Below are 13144 nucleotides of genomic sequence, written 5' to 3'. Positions count from 1 at the left end.
TTAAATTGAAAAATAAAATTGGTCTTATTGGACTTTCAACATTGCAGAATCTATTTTTATTTTTGTAAAATTAAGTTTTAATTGAGAAAATAAAGACAAATGGCATGGATAAAATGATTGGAACACCGAAGCTAGTACTTTGTTGCACAGCCTTTGGCCTAGATAACTGCCACAAATGCTTATTGTAGCCATGAATGAGATTGCTGCAGAAACTGCTCTAATTCTTTGTTTGAGGGGAGCCCGCCACCAACTGCTGTTTTCTGCTCTCGCTATAGGTTACGGATGTGATTCAGATGTACTATCTTCACTAGGTACTGCAGAATAATCCAGTGTTTCATCTTGAACCATTACAGGGTGCTTGCTATTTGTGTTTGGGGTTGTTGTACTACTGGAAGACACACAACCTTCAACAGAGACACCATTTTGGTACACTGGGTTAAACATTGCTCTCCAAAACACGTTGGTTTAATGTCTTGCACACATTCAAGGCCCCCAGTAGCAAAGGCAACAAAGCAACCCCACGGCATTATCAAACCTCCCCCATAATTGATTGTAGGGACTGTGTTATTTTCTTTGGATGAGTAATTGGTTGTTGGTAAACATAGTAAGACCCCACTGTGGAAAGAGACACAAGAAAGCCTGATTTAACTTCTCAAAAACCCACCTAACAAGCCAAACTCCTGGGGGAAACGTTAGAGCTCTTTGGCAATACAGAACGCTGAACGCTGAGCTGTAGTCAATGAATAGCATCCTCACATAGGTGTTCTTTTTGCCCAGGTGGGAAAGGGCCGTGTGGGGTGCAGTAGTGACTGCATCATCTGTTGATCTGTTGGGACGGTGTGCAAATTTGAGTGGGTCTAAGGTTTCTGGGATAATGGTGTTGATGTGAGCCATGACCAGCCTTTCAAAGCACTTCATGGCTACAGACGTGAGTGCTATGGGTCGGTAGTCAAAGTGCAAGTTACATCGCTATCATAAACAAAACATTGAATACAACATTATACAGGGATATTGACGTCAACATTTTACTGGAAATAAAAATGGAAACTAATTACAAGCATGCTTCTTTCTATCTTTCCTGTAACAAAGCCAACCATTTCTAGAGTAGCTAGCTAGCTTCTAGATTTCATTTTGGATTGGAGATGCTTAATGTGAGTCTGGAAGGAACGTTTACAGTCTAACCAGACACCTAGGTATTTGTAGTTGTCCACATATTCTATGTCAGAACTGTCCAGAGTAGTGATGCTAGTCGGGCGGGCGGGTGCAGGCAACAATCAGTTGAAGAGCATGCATTTAGTTTTACTAGCATTTAAAAGCAGTTGGAGGCCACAGAAGGAGTGTTGTATGGCATTGAAGCTCGTCTGGAGGTTTGTTAACACAGTGTCCAAAGAAGAACCAGATGTACCAGATGTATACAGAATGGTGTATTCTGAGTAGAGGTGGATCAGAGAATCACCCGCAGCAAGAGTGACATCATTGATGTATACAGAGAAAAGAGTCGGCCTGAGAATTGAACACTGTGGCACCCCCATAGAGACTGACAGAGGTAAGATAAGAATGCGATGATTGACAGAGTCGAAAGCCTTGGCCAGGTCGATGAAGACAGCTGCACAGTACTGTCTTTTATTGATGGCAGTGATGATATTGTTTAGGACCTTGAGCATGGCTGAGGTGCACCCATGACCAGCTCAGAAACCAGATTGCATAGTGGATAAGGTACGGTGGGATTCGAAATGGTCGGTGATCTGTTTGTTGACTTGGCTTTCGAAGACCTTAGAAAGGCAGGGTAGGATGGATGTAGGTCTGTAACAGTTTGGGCCTGGAGTGTCTAACCCCTTTGAAGAGGAGGATGACCGCAGAAACTTTCCAATCCTTGGGAATCTCAGACGATACTAAAGAGAGGTTGAACAGGCTAGTAACATGGGTTGCAACAATTTTGGCTGATAATTTTAGAAAGAGAGGGTCCAGATTGTCTAGCACAGCTGATTTGTAGGGATCCAGATTTTGCAGCTCTTTCAGAGCTGGATTTGGGTGGAGGAGAAGCATGGGGGGGGGGATTGGGAAAGTTGCTGCAGGGGGTGCTGAGCTGTTGGCAGGGGTAGAGGTACGGGTAGCCAGGTGGAAAGCATGGCCAGCCGTAGAAAAAAGCCGTAGAAAAAGTGCAGCCTGTTCTCCCATCAAGTGATCATATTTTTACCCATCAGACTATTCTAAATGTAATGTTGTTTTTGTATTTAGAATGGCCCATTATCAAATAGGCAGGACCAGGGGTAGGAGATAGCAGAGTATGTGGTTAACATGAGTAGCTGAGAAATAAATATAAGAAAACTTATGTCACTCCATGCATCAACCTCTGTTTGAGGAGCATGCTCTGGCTGCCCGACAGGCAAGGGCGTTGTTAAGGGGGGGGGGGGACAATAATGGTTCATGGGGCCCTAGCCTGGTAGGGGCCCCTAAATATTAAGACAACTATTTGTTAATCATCTGAAAAATGTTAGACAAAAAAAAAATGTTACACACCCTGCCTAAGAAATGTTTATATTTATGAATTATTTAAGAAAAATGCCAGGTGCCAATATATTTGTCCACAACTGTATAGAATATGTATGTATGTCTACATGCATGTATTTGTGTGAATCCCAAACACATGACAATGAGGGGTTAATTTGTTACGGAGTGGAAAGGCTGAAAGAGAAGGTGCAGTTAGGTATCCATTTAAGGTTGTGGGTCCAGCAGGACAACGACCCCAAACACACATCAACAAGTTGCAGCGGTCTAAGACACTGCATCTCAGTGCAAGAGGCGTCATTACAGTCCCTGGTTCGAATCCAGGCTGTATCACATCCGGACGTGATTGGGAGTCCCATAGTGCGGCGCACAATAGGCCCAGCGTCGTCCGGGTTTTGCATGTGTAGGCCGTCATTGTTAATAAGAATTTGTCCTTAACTGACTTGCCTAGTTAAATAAATAATAAATGAAAATGAAAAACATGCAGCTGTAGCCATGGGTAGTACTGTAGGAGTGACTACCATGCCACTCCATGCAGGACTGCCAAAGGTCAGAAATCAAAATCAATATTGCCTCAATTTTGATTACCCTGCAGATTAATTAAAGCTGATATACGAAGCGATCACACTGTTCTGAATCAATGCAGAGAGAGCAGGCTTGCTGTGTCCATGTCCATCTCTCGTACTGAATATGATAAACAAACGCCTTCTTACAATTGTTTGTACAACCATTAAAGTACCACATGTTTAGGAGTACTTTCTCACGAGTTGGATTGGAGAAATAAGTTAAAAACTAGTGTACGTACAGTACATCCAATTTTGCAGATACAAAAAGTGTATCTTAAAAAATATAGACACGCTGTTGAATGATTGTGTATACTTTCTTGTACCTCAACCAAAAGGTCTTCATCAAGATTAGTCAAATGTTGGTATCTATTAGCGTTTACTGTTTGAATAAATAATGAAAGAGGTTGGTGTGTTTTTTCACTAATCATGGCATGGGCTTGTTTTCTAATCATGGCATGGGCTTGTTTTCTAATCATGGCAGGGGCATGTTTTCTAATCATGGCATGGGCTTGTTTTCTAATCATGGCAGGGGCTTGTTTTCTAATCATGGCAGGGGCATGTTTTCTAATCATGGCATGGGCTTGTTTTCTAATCATGGCAGGGGCTTGTTTTCTAATCATGGCAGGGGCTTGTTTTCTAATCATGGCAGGGACTTATTTTCTAATCATGGCAGGGGCTTGTTTTCTAATCATGGCATGGGCTTGTTTTCTAATCATGGCAGGGGCTTGTTTTCTAATCATGGCAGGGGCTTGTTTTCTAATCATGGCATGGGCTTGTTTTCTAATCATGGGAGGGGCTTGTTTTCTAATCATGGCATGGGCTTGTTTTCTAATCATGGCATGGGCTTGTTTTCTAATCATGGCATGGGCTTATTTTCTAATCATGGCAGGGGCTTGTTTTCTAATCATGGCAGGGGCTTGTTTTCTAATCATGACATGGGCTTGTTTTCTAATCATGGCATGGGCTTGTTTTCTAATCATGGCAGGGGCTTGTTTTCTAATCATGGCGGGGGCTTGTTTTCTAATCATGGCAGGGGCTTGTTTTCTAATCATGGCAGGGGCTTGTTTTCTAATCATGGCAGGGGCTTATTTTCTAATCATGGCGGGGGCTTGTTTTCTAATCATGACATGGGCTTGTTTTCTAATCATGGCAGGGGCTTGTTTTCTAATCATGGCAGGGGCTTATTTTCTAATCATGGCATGGGCTTGTTTTCTAATCATGGCAGGGGCTTGTTTTCTAATCATGGCATGGGCTTGTTTTCTAATCATGGCAGGGGCTTGTTTTCTAAGCATGGCAGGGGCTTGTTTTCTAATCATGGAAGGGGCTTGTTTTCTAATCATGGCAGGGGTTTGTTTTCTAATCATGGCAGGGGCTTGTTTTCTAATCATGGCAGGGGCTTGTTTTCTAATCATGGCAGGGGCTTGTTTTCTAATCATGGCATGGGCTTGTAGACATATAACCATGCTTTTTTGCAAAAGTGCCTTCAGAAAGTATTCACGCCCATTTACTTTTACCACATTTTGTTTGGTTCTAGTCTGAATTTAACATGGGTTAAATTGAGATTTTGTGTCACTGACCTACACACAATATCACATAATGTAAAAGTGGGATTATGTTTTTATACCTTTTTATACATACAGTGCCTTGCGAAAGTATTCGGCCCCCTTGAACTTTGCGACCTTTTGCCACATTTCAGGCTTCAAACATAAAGATATAAAACTGTATTTTTTTGTGAAGAATCAACAACAAGTGGGACACAATCATGAAGTGGAACGACATTTATTGGATATTTCAAATTTTTTTAACAAATCAAAAACTGAAAAATTGGGCGTGCAAAATTATTCAGCCCCTTTACTTTCAGTGCAGCAAACTCTCTCCAGAAGTTCAGTGAGGATCTCTGAATGATCCAATGTTGACCTAAATGACTAATGATGATAAATACAATCCACCTGTGTGTCATCAAGTCTCCGTATAAATGCACCTGCACTGTGATAGTCTCAGAGGTCCGTCAAAAGCGCAGAGAGCATCATGAAGAACAAGGAACACACCAGGCAGGTCCGAGATACTGTTGTGAAGAAGTTTAAAGTCGGATTTGGATACAAAAATATTTCCCAAGCTTTAAACATCCCAAGGAGCACTGTGCAAGCGATAATATTGAAATGGAAGGAGTATCAGACCACTGCAAATCTACCAAGACCTGGCCGTCCCTCTAAACTTTCAGCTCATACAAGGAGAAGACTGATCAGAGATGCAGCCAAGAGGCCCATGATCACTCTGGATGAACTGCAGAGATCTAGAGCTGAGGTGGGAGACTCTGTCCATAGGACAACAATCAGTCGTATATTGCACAAATCTGGCCTTTATGGAAGAGTGGCAAGAAGAAAGCCATTTCTTAAAGATATCCATAAAAAGTGTCATTTAAAGTTTGCCACAAGCCACCTGGGAGACACACCAAACATGTGGAAGAAGGTGCTCTGGTCAGATGAAAACAAAATTGAACTTTTTTGCAACAATGCAAAACGTTATGTTTGGCGTAAAAGCAACACAGCTCATCACTCTGAACACACCATCCCCACTGTCAAACATGGTGGTGGCAGCATCATGGTTTGGGCCTGCTTTTCTTCAGCAGGGACAGGGAAGATGGTTAAAATTGATGGGAATATGGATGGAGCCAAATACAGGACCATTCTGGAAGAAAACCTGATGGAGTCTGCAAAAGACCTGAGACTGGGACGGAGATTTGTCTTCCAACAAGACAATGATCCAAAACATAAAGCAAAATCTACAATGGAATGGTTCAAAAATAAACATATCCAGGTGTTAGAATGGCCAAGTCAAAGTCCAGACCTGAATCCAATCGAGAATCTGTGGTAAGAACTGAAAACTGCTGTTCACAAATGCTCTCCATCCAACCTCACTGAGCTCGAGCTGTTTTGCAAGGAGGAATGGGAAAAAATGTCAGTCTCTCGATGTGCAAAACTGATAGAGACATACCCCAAGCGACTTACAGCTGTAATTGCAGCAAAAGGTGGCGCTACAAAGTATTAACTTAAGGGGGCTGAATAACTTTGCACGCCCAATTTTTCAGTTTTTGATTTGTTAAAAAAGTTTGAAATATCCAATAAATGTCGTTCCACTTCATGATTGTGTCCCACTTGTTGTTGATTCTTCACAAAAAAATACAGTTTTATATCTTTATGTTTGAAGCCTGAAATGTGGCAAAAGGTCGCAAAGTTCAAGGGGCCCGAATACTTTCGCAAGGCACTGTATATAACAAATAAAAAGCTGAAATGTCTTGAGTCAATATGTCTTTTTTTGGGTACCCATAAGCAATAATTACAGATGAGAAAACACAAATGTGAAGATTTGGTGGATATAGCGTCTTGGAAATAAACTCTTTGTGTGTAAACTATAACATTGGTCCCATAGAGGTTTGGCATTGCAGCTAGTGCTACTCACAGAGGACCTCTGTTCAGTGACTGTTTGGGCCACTAACAAGGGTTTGGATCTATAGTTGGGGAGAGAGGTTGTTCTGTATGTTAGGATGACTCAGTCAAGATACCACTTGCATTCTGGCAAGGTACTGTAGTATGTGACGGATGGAGGAAAATGAGGAAAATGTTGGTTTATTCAATGCTTTGCTGTCACATGTGATTTCACCTCAAGAGACATATGAACATCGAATCAAATCATACAATACAAAAATATCCATAATACTAGTATGTGAGTGGGTGGTTCATTGTTCATACCTGATGATAGTAGTCAGTCAGTCAATCAAACTAAACCAAACCAAAGCTGCATTTCAAATGTCAGCTTTTAACCCACTGCCTTAGTTATCTGAACCATTAAGGAGCTGAACTGCACAGTATACAATCTCCTGCATAAATGCCACTCCTGCTTTAACTCATTAGGCTGAGAGACGGACAGAGACAGACAGACGGCACGAGAGAGAGAATGAGAAAGAGAGAGAGCGTGAGTGGAGAACATTGTGCCCTTGCCTACCGTTGCTAGGCAGCCAGTCAGTCGACCATGGCCAGGCTGACAGGCCTTCTACTTCCTGAATATCATCATAGGGGAAAGATCGAGGCTGAGAGAGAGAGAGAGAGAGAAAGAGAGAGAGAGAGAAAGAGAGAGAGAGAGAGAGAGAGAGAGAGAGAGAGCAAAAGAGAGAGAGAGTGAGAGAGAGAGAGATCAGGGCTGGTGCCTGGTGCTGGGACACAGATACAGAGAGAGATGGGGTTCATACAGCATATTGTCACGCCCTGACCTTAGAGAGCTTTTTATGTCTCTATTTTGGTTTGGTCAGGGTGTGATATGGGTGAACATTCTATGTTAATTTTTCTATGTTTAGTATTTCTTTGTTTTGGCCGGGTATGGTTCTCAATCAGCGACAGCTGTCTATCGTTGTCTCTGATAGGGAACCATACTTAGGTAGCTTTTTCCCACTTGTGTTTTGTGGGTAGTTGTTTTCTGTTTAGTGTTCTGCACCTGACAGAACTGTTGCGGCTTCGTTTCTCACTTTGTTATAGTGTTCAGTGTTAATAGAACTCATGAACACTTACCACGCTGCGCTTTGGTCCGATCCTTCCTCATCAGACGACCGTTACACATACAGGTGGTTTAGGAAGCATTTACGGGTATTACAGTTAAGTCTTTTGTAGCTAACTGTTCCCTGAAAACTCTCTCTCAATCCATTTGAGAACTGGGTTCTCTCTCTTTCTCGGCAGTAGTGTAGCAGCAGAATTCCAGTGGACTAGCCGTTCACGTCACACACACAGTCACACAACATTATACTGTAAATATAGCCAAATGACCGCAAATACCCACCCAGCAGTTTTACTTTACTTTCCCCTTCAAATAACAGCTTTCTTCCTGGCGTGTGTCGGGTATCACAGACCATCCATCACAAGACACAACTGTGTGTTTCTATCAGTAAAGACCTTCATGCATTTTTCAACATTCAAATAGCTTCAAGCTCCAGGGATGGATGAGTGCTGCCTGCCTGCCTGCCTGTCATCCTCTACGACAACAACAAAAGAGTCATTCATAAATATTAGAGGGAGGGAAGCATTGTTTCCTATCAGTCCTTCCTCCCTCTTTTGTGGCATAAAGTGTTGTGTTACACCATTCCTCTCACATGGGGCTTTGTTGAGATTTGTAAACTCAGAGTTTGGCTTATTCCCCCCTCCCCTGCACCCTTGCACCCCTGCTACCTTGTCTCTCAATACCCACACACCTCTGGATAACCAGGCTGCATAATGTTTATATGTTTACATTCAGAGTATCAGTGACCAGGGCCAGATTAACAGATCATAGGCCCCAGGGGAAATGTTTTTTAATTTGCCAAACAATTTAATTGCCAAAAATGTCCAAAAAAATAAGCACAAGGCCACTGTTTCAAAATATAACTTTTGTAGAATTAGGCCTACTGGTTCTTCCACAGGTGCTCACCCTCAACAATCAGAAAGTTTGTTTAAGAAAAATATTTATGCTTCTTTGTGTTTCATTCCATTATATTGCAGGGTGGCATGCCAGCAGCATACCACCCAGCATACCACTGCTGGCTTGCTTCTGAAACTAGGCAGGGTTGGTCCTGGTCAGTCCCTGGATGGGAGACCAGATTCTGCTGGAAGTGGTGTTGGAGGGCCAGTAGGAGGCACTCTTTCCTCTGGTCTTACAAATATCCCAATGCCCCAGGGCAGTGATTGGGGACACTGCCCTGTGTAGGGTGCCGTCTTTCTGATGGGATGTTAAACGGGTGTCCTGACTCTCTGAGGTCATTAAAGACCCCATGGCACTTATCGTAAGAGTAGGGGTGTTAACCCCGGTGTCCTGGCTAAATTCCCAATCTGTCCCTCAAACCATCATGGTTACCTAATAATCCCCAGTTTACAATTGGCTCATTCATCCCCTTCCTCTCCCCTGTAACTATTCCCCAGGTCATTGCTGTAAATGAGAATGTGTTCTCAGTCAACTTACCTGGTAAAATAATGGATAAATAAAAATAAATAAAATATTCTTATTGTAAAATATGAAATATCAGTGTGTTGTTGACTGTTATAAAGGCACAGGATTATAAGCATGTCTTCTCTAAATAAACAAATGAAATAGGGCCTAGGTATTGGCATGGAACACATATACAGCATGGTCACAATATTGATCCAGGACCACGGACAGTTACCATGACTGTCCACAAGCTATCGCAAAGAAAACTGGAGCGTAGCCTCCGCCATTACAAAACGACCATTGGGTCAGAGCCTCTCTTAGACCTACACACTGTATTTTTATAGAAAGTGTCATGGCTTACCTTACAAGCATTCCCGCTTTGTTTTCGGAGCAGCCAAATCTGGAATGATGTCATTGAAATCAAGCGATCTGAGTATTTCACTCTCACGAGCCGTAAGAGTCAAATAGTTCAGCCTTTCATTTCCCATCGTTGGTCTGTTTTTGACAAGAGCCAGCTTTGAAAATGACTGCTCCCATGATGCCTTGGTGACAGGCAAAGTCACAAATAATCGCAAGGCAAATTACGTTACATACATGTGCCATATTTGGTGAACAACTTTCTGATTGGATTATGAATCGACACGTCTCACACAATTTACAAGTCTTATACTCATATTTATTTACTTGGCTTTTTAGTTTTTATTAATCAGTTACCCACAATGGCCCGCTACCTCCACTCTTCCTCCAATCTGATGATTAGCAGAGCGGCAGCAGGCTATCTACACTCATTGAGAGCAGGCTCAGGCTATCTACACTCATTGAGAGCAGGCTCAGGCTATCTACACTCATTGAGAGCAGGCTCAGGCTTTCTACACTCATTGAGAGCAGGCTCAGGCTATCTACACTCATTGAGAGCAGGCTCAGGCTATCTACACTCATTGAGAGCAGGCTCAGGCTATCTACACTCATTGAGAGCAGGCTCCTGTGGTTAGAAAAAATAATGATACTGTATATACATTTACACTTTTATCTGCCTCAAGGGCCCCCTATGAGCTTGGGCCCCTGGGCTTCAGACCCTGTAAGCCATTGCAATAATCAGGTCCTGTCAGTGACAGAAAGCAAAAACAAATATTACACATTTAAATGTAAATGTATAATTTGACAGGATGTTAGCAACAGGGAGGCCATGCCTGGTGTATTATAACAGCAAACAGGATGGAAATTCTGAGCCAACTAAAACCACCTGTTCCTGAATCATCTCTCTATCTGATTCACTGAGCCAAACCCACCTATTCCTGAACCATCTCTCTTTCTGATCCACTGAGCCAAACCCACCTGTTCCTGAATCATCTCTCTATCTGATCTACTGAGCCAAACCCACCTGTTCCTGAATCATCTCTCTATCTGATCCACTGAGCCAAACCCACCTGTTCCTGAATCATCTCATCATCTGATCCACTGAGCCAAACCCACCTGTTCCTGAATAATCTCATCATCTGATCCACTGAGCCAAACCCACCTGTTCCTGAATAATCTCATCATCTGATCCACTGAGCCAAACCCACCTGTTCCTGAATAATCTCATCGTCTGATCCACTGAGCCAAACCCACCTGTAACTGGAAGAGGCATAGAGACATATAGAGATAGAGGATCTTAATAGAGATGGATACACACTTAATTTCATAGTCATGGTGTTGGTTTTGCACAAGAGATAAATAGTGGCTGTTACTCCATGTGTTGTGAGTCTTGTTCCTAGTCTATGCCTTTTCAACACATCTTCAAATTGTCTGTTTAATTGGTTCAAGTTGAGATTGTCATAGGTTCATCGAAATATTCTGCAATATGTCTAATCCTAGCACCAACCCTAACCCTAACGCTAAGCCTGGCCCTGACCCTAACGCTAACCTATCCCTAACGCTAACGCTAACTCTAACGCTAAGCCTAACCCTAACGCTAACCTAACCCTAACGCTAACCTAACCCTAACGCTAACTCTAACGCTAAGCCTGACCCTAACCCGAACGCTAACCTAACCCTAACGCTAACTCTAACACTAAGCCTGACCCTAACCCTAACGCTAACCTAACCCTAACGCTAACTCTAACGCTAAGCCTGACCCTAACACTAACGCTAACCTAACCCTAACGCTAACTCTAACGCTAAGCCTGACCCTGACCCTAACGCTAACGCTAACCCTGACCCTAACCCTAATGCTAACCCTAACACTAACCCTATGTACACATCTCAGCTAAACCTTAACCCTAGCCTCAACTCTAACCATCATTGGCCTCAACCCTAACCCTAACCACCCCACAAAGGACTCCCCATCTTGAATTCCCAATTTAACCCCTGAAGATGACCGTTAGTACTACTAGAAATACTTATCCACATCCGTTAAAATGTTTTGCCTCACATCAGAGCTTTCCATTTGCCATGCACCAACAAACCTAGACGCTGAGGATAGTGGCTAGAAGCTAGTGCCTTGTGGCTATTGCTTCTGAAAATGCACCATTGCAACTTACCATTAACTGTCTGCGGACACCATCAAAGATATCACATCTTGTGTATTCTGTAGGCTCCACAACACCACGTTCTTATTTTCCAGTTAAACATTCAAACAACAAATAATGACATTACGTGTTTGTGAGGAAACAAAGTGAATCAACCCAGAGCAGCGGGCTTTGTATTGGAAGTGTGTCATTGACTAATCACATACCAACAGTAATGTTCTCTCCCTCCCTTCCTATGTCAGATTGGTGCTCTGTTACATGATGAATCATTTGAGTCTCCAAAACGCTGCGTTTAGAAATGTGGTTTTGTAGTTTTAATTTGGACACAGACACCATCTCAATTTCGTCTCAGCTGTGAGATGCCTTACTTTCATTTGTTTTCTATAAGTTGCAGATGCGACCAAGGTTGCGTCTGAAATAGCGCCCTATTACTTATATAGTGCCCTACTTTTGACCAGAGCTCTATTGGTCCTGGTTAAATGTAGTGCACTATACAGGGAATATAGTGCAAGGGAGTGATTTCCTCAGTTTTTTTTGTAGGGATAATGATGAATTGATTCTTCCCCCATCCTATCCATGTGCTGCCTACACACAGGCCATTTATCAACAGGGACCAATAAAGACAAAGAATAGCCTAGGAGCTGTGCTACTGCCACGGTATGGAGGTGGTGGGAGAGAGATCATGCACTACAGCTGGAGGGGGATACCACAGGACTAACTGCCCTGGGCCAGGTGGGGATTATACACACACACACACACACACACACACACACACACACACACACACGCACGCACGCACGCACGCACGCACGCACACACACACACACACACACAACTCTGTTCAAATGTATCTGTAACTTGTGACACGTGTGCATTTTGTATTTTTATGTACATGCTGCTATTTCCCTGTCACCTTTGCAAAATAACGTTTTAACCTAAATGGGTCTTACCTGGTTAAATAAAGATGAAATTATTTCTATTTTTTAACAACCAACGTCATATGGCAGTGTCTCCTAGCGTGTGGTGTGGCATGTCCTTTTCATTCTGCTGCTGATGACTTCTGGTGACTGAGTACATTCCTGTCACCTTCACTAAAGGAAAGGAGAACAAGACGTATTGTTTTCCTCCTTGAGATAGTGACGGGCTCCTTGAGATGGAGACGGGCTCCTTGAGATGGAGACGGATGTGCTGGCAATATGCTGACTGGTCGTACACACTCTCTCTCACACACAAAATCAGTCACACAGGAGTTTGGAGTTCTTGGCATGTCCATGCACTCTGAGGATAAAGCCGTGTCAGTGATTGATGTGTTGTGACAGTGAGTGTTGGACCATTTGGTTAACCATAAGGCTCTCTCTTCACCGGCCATAAGGCTATAGCGGTGACACATACAGATGTTAGATAGCCCCTCCACACACCCTCACACACATAGTGTCACACAATTGTTCATATTTATTTGTATTTATTTCACCTTTATTTAACCAGGTAGGCCATTTGAGAACAAGGTCTCATTTACAACTGCGACCTGGCCAAGATAAAGCAAAGCAGTGCGACAAAAAACAACAACACAGAGTTACACATGGGATAAACAAAAGTACAGTCCATAACACAATA

This window comes from Oncorhynchus mykiss, chromosome 2, assembly GCF_057628025.1.
Source record: "Oncorhynchus mykiss isolate SJ-2025 chromosome 2, ASM5762802v1, whole genome shotgun sequence".
In the NCBI taxonomy this organism is placed as follows: Eukaryota; Metazoa; Chordata; class Actinopteri; order Salmoniformes; family Salmonidae; genus Oncorhynchus; species Oncorhynchus mykiss.
Note: the sequence above shows the minus strand (reverse complement) of the source record.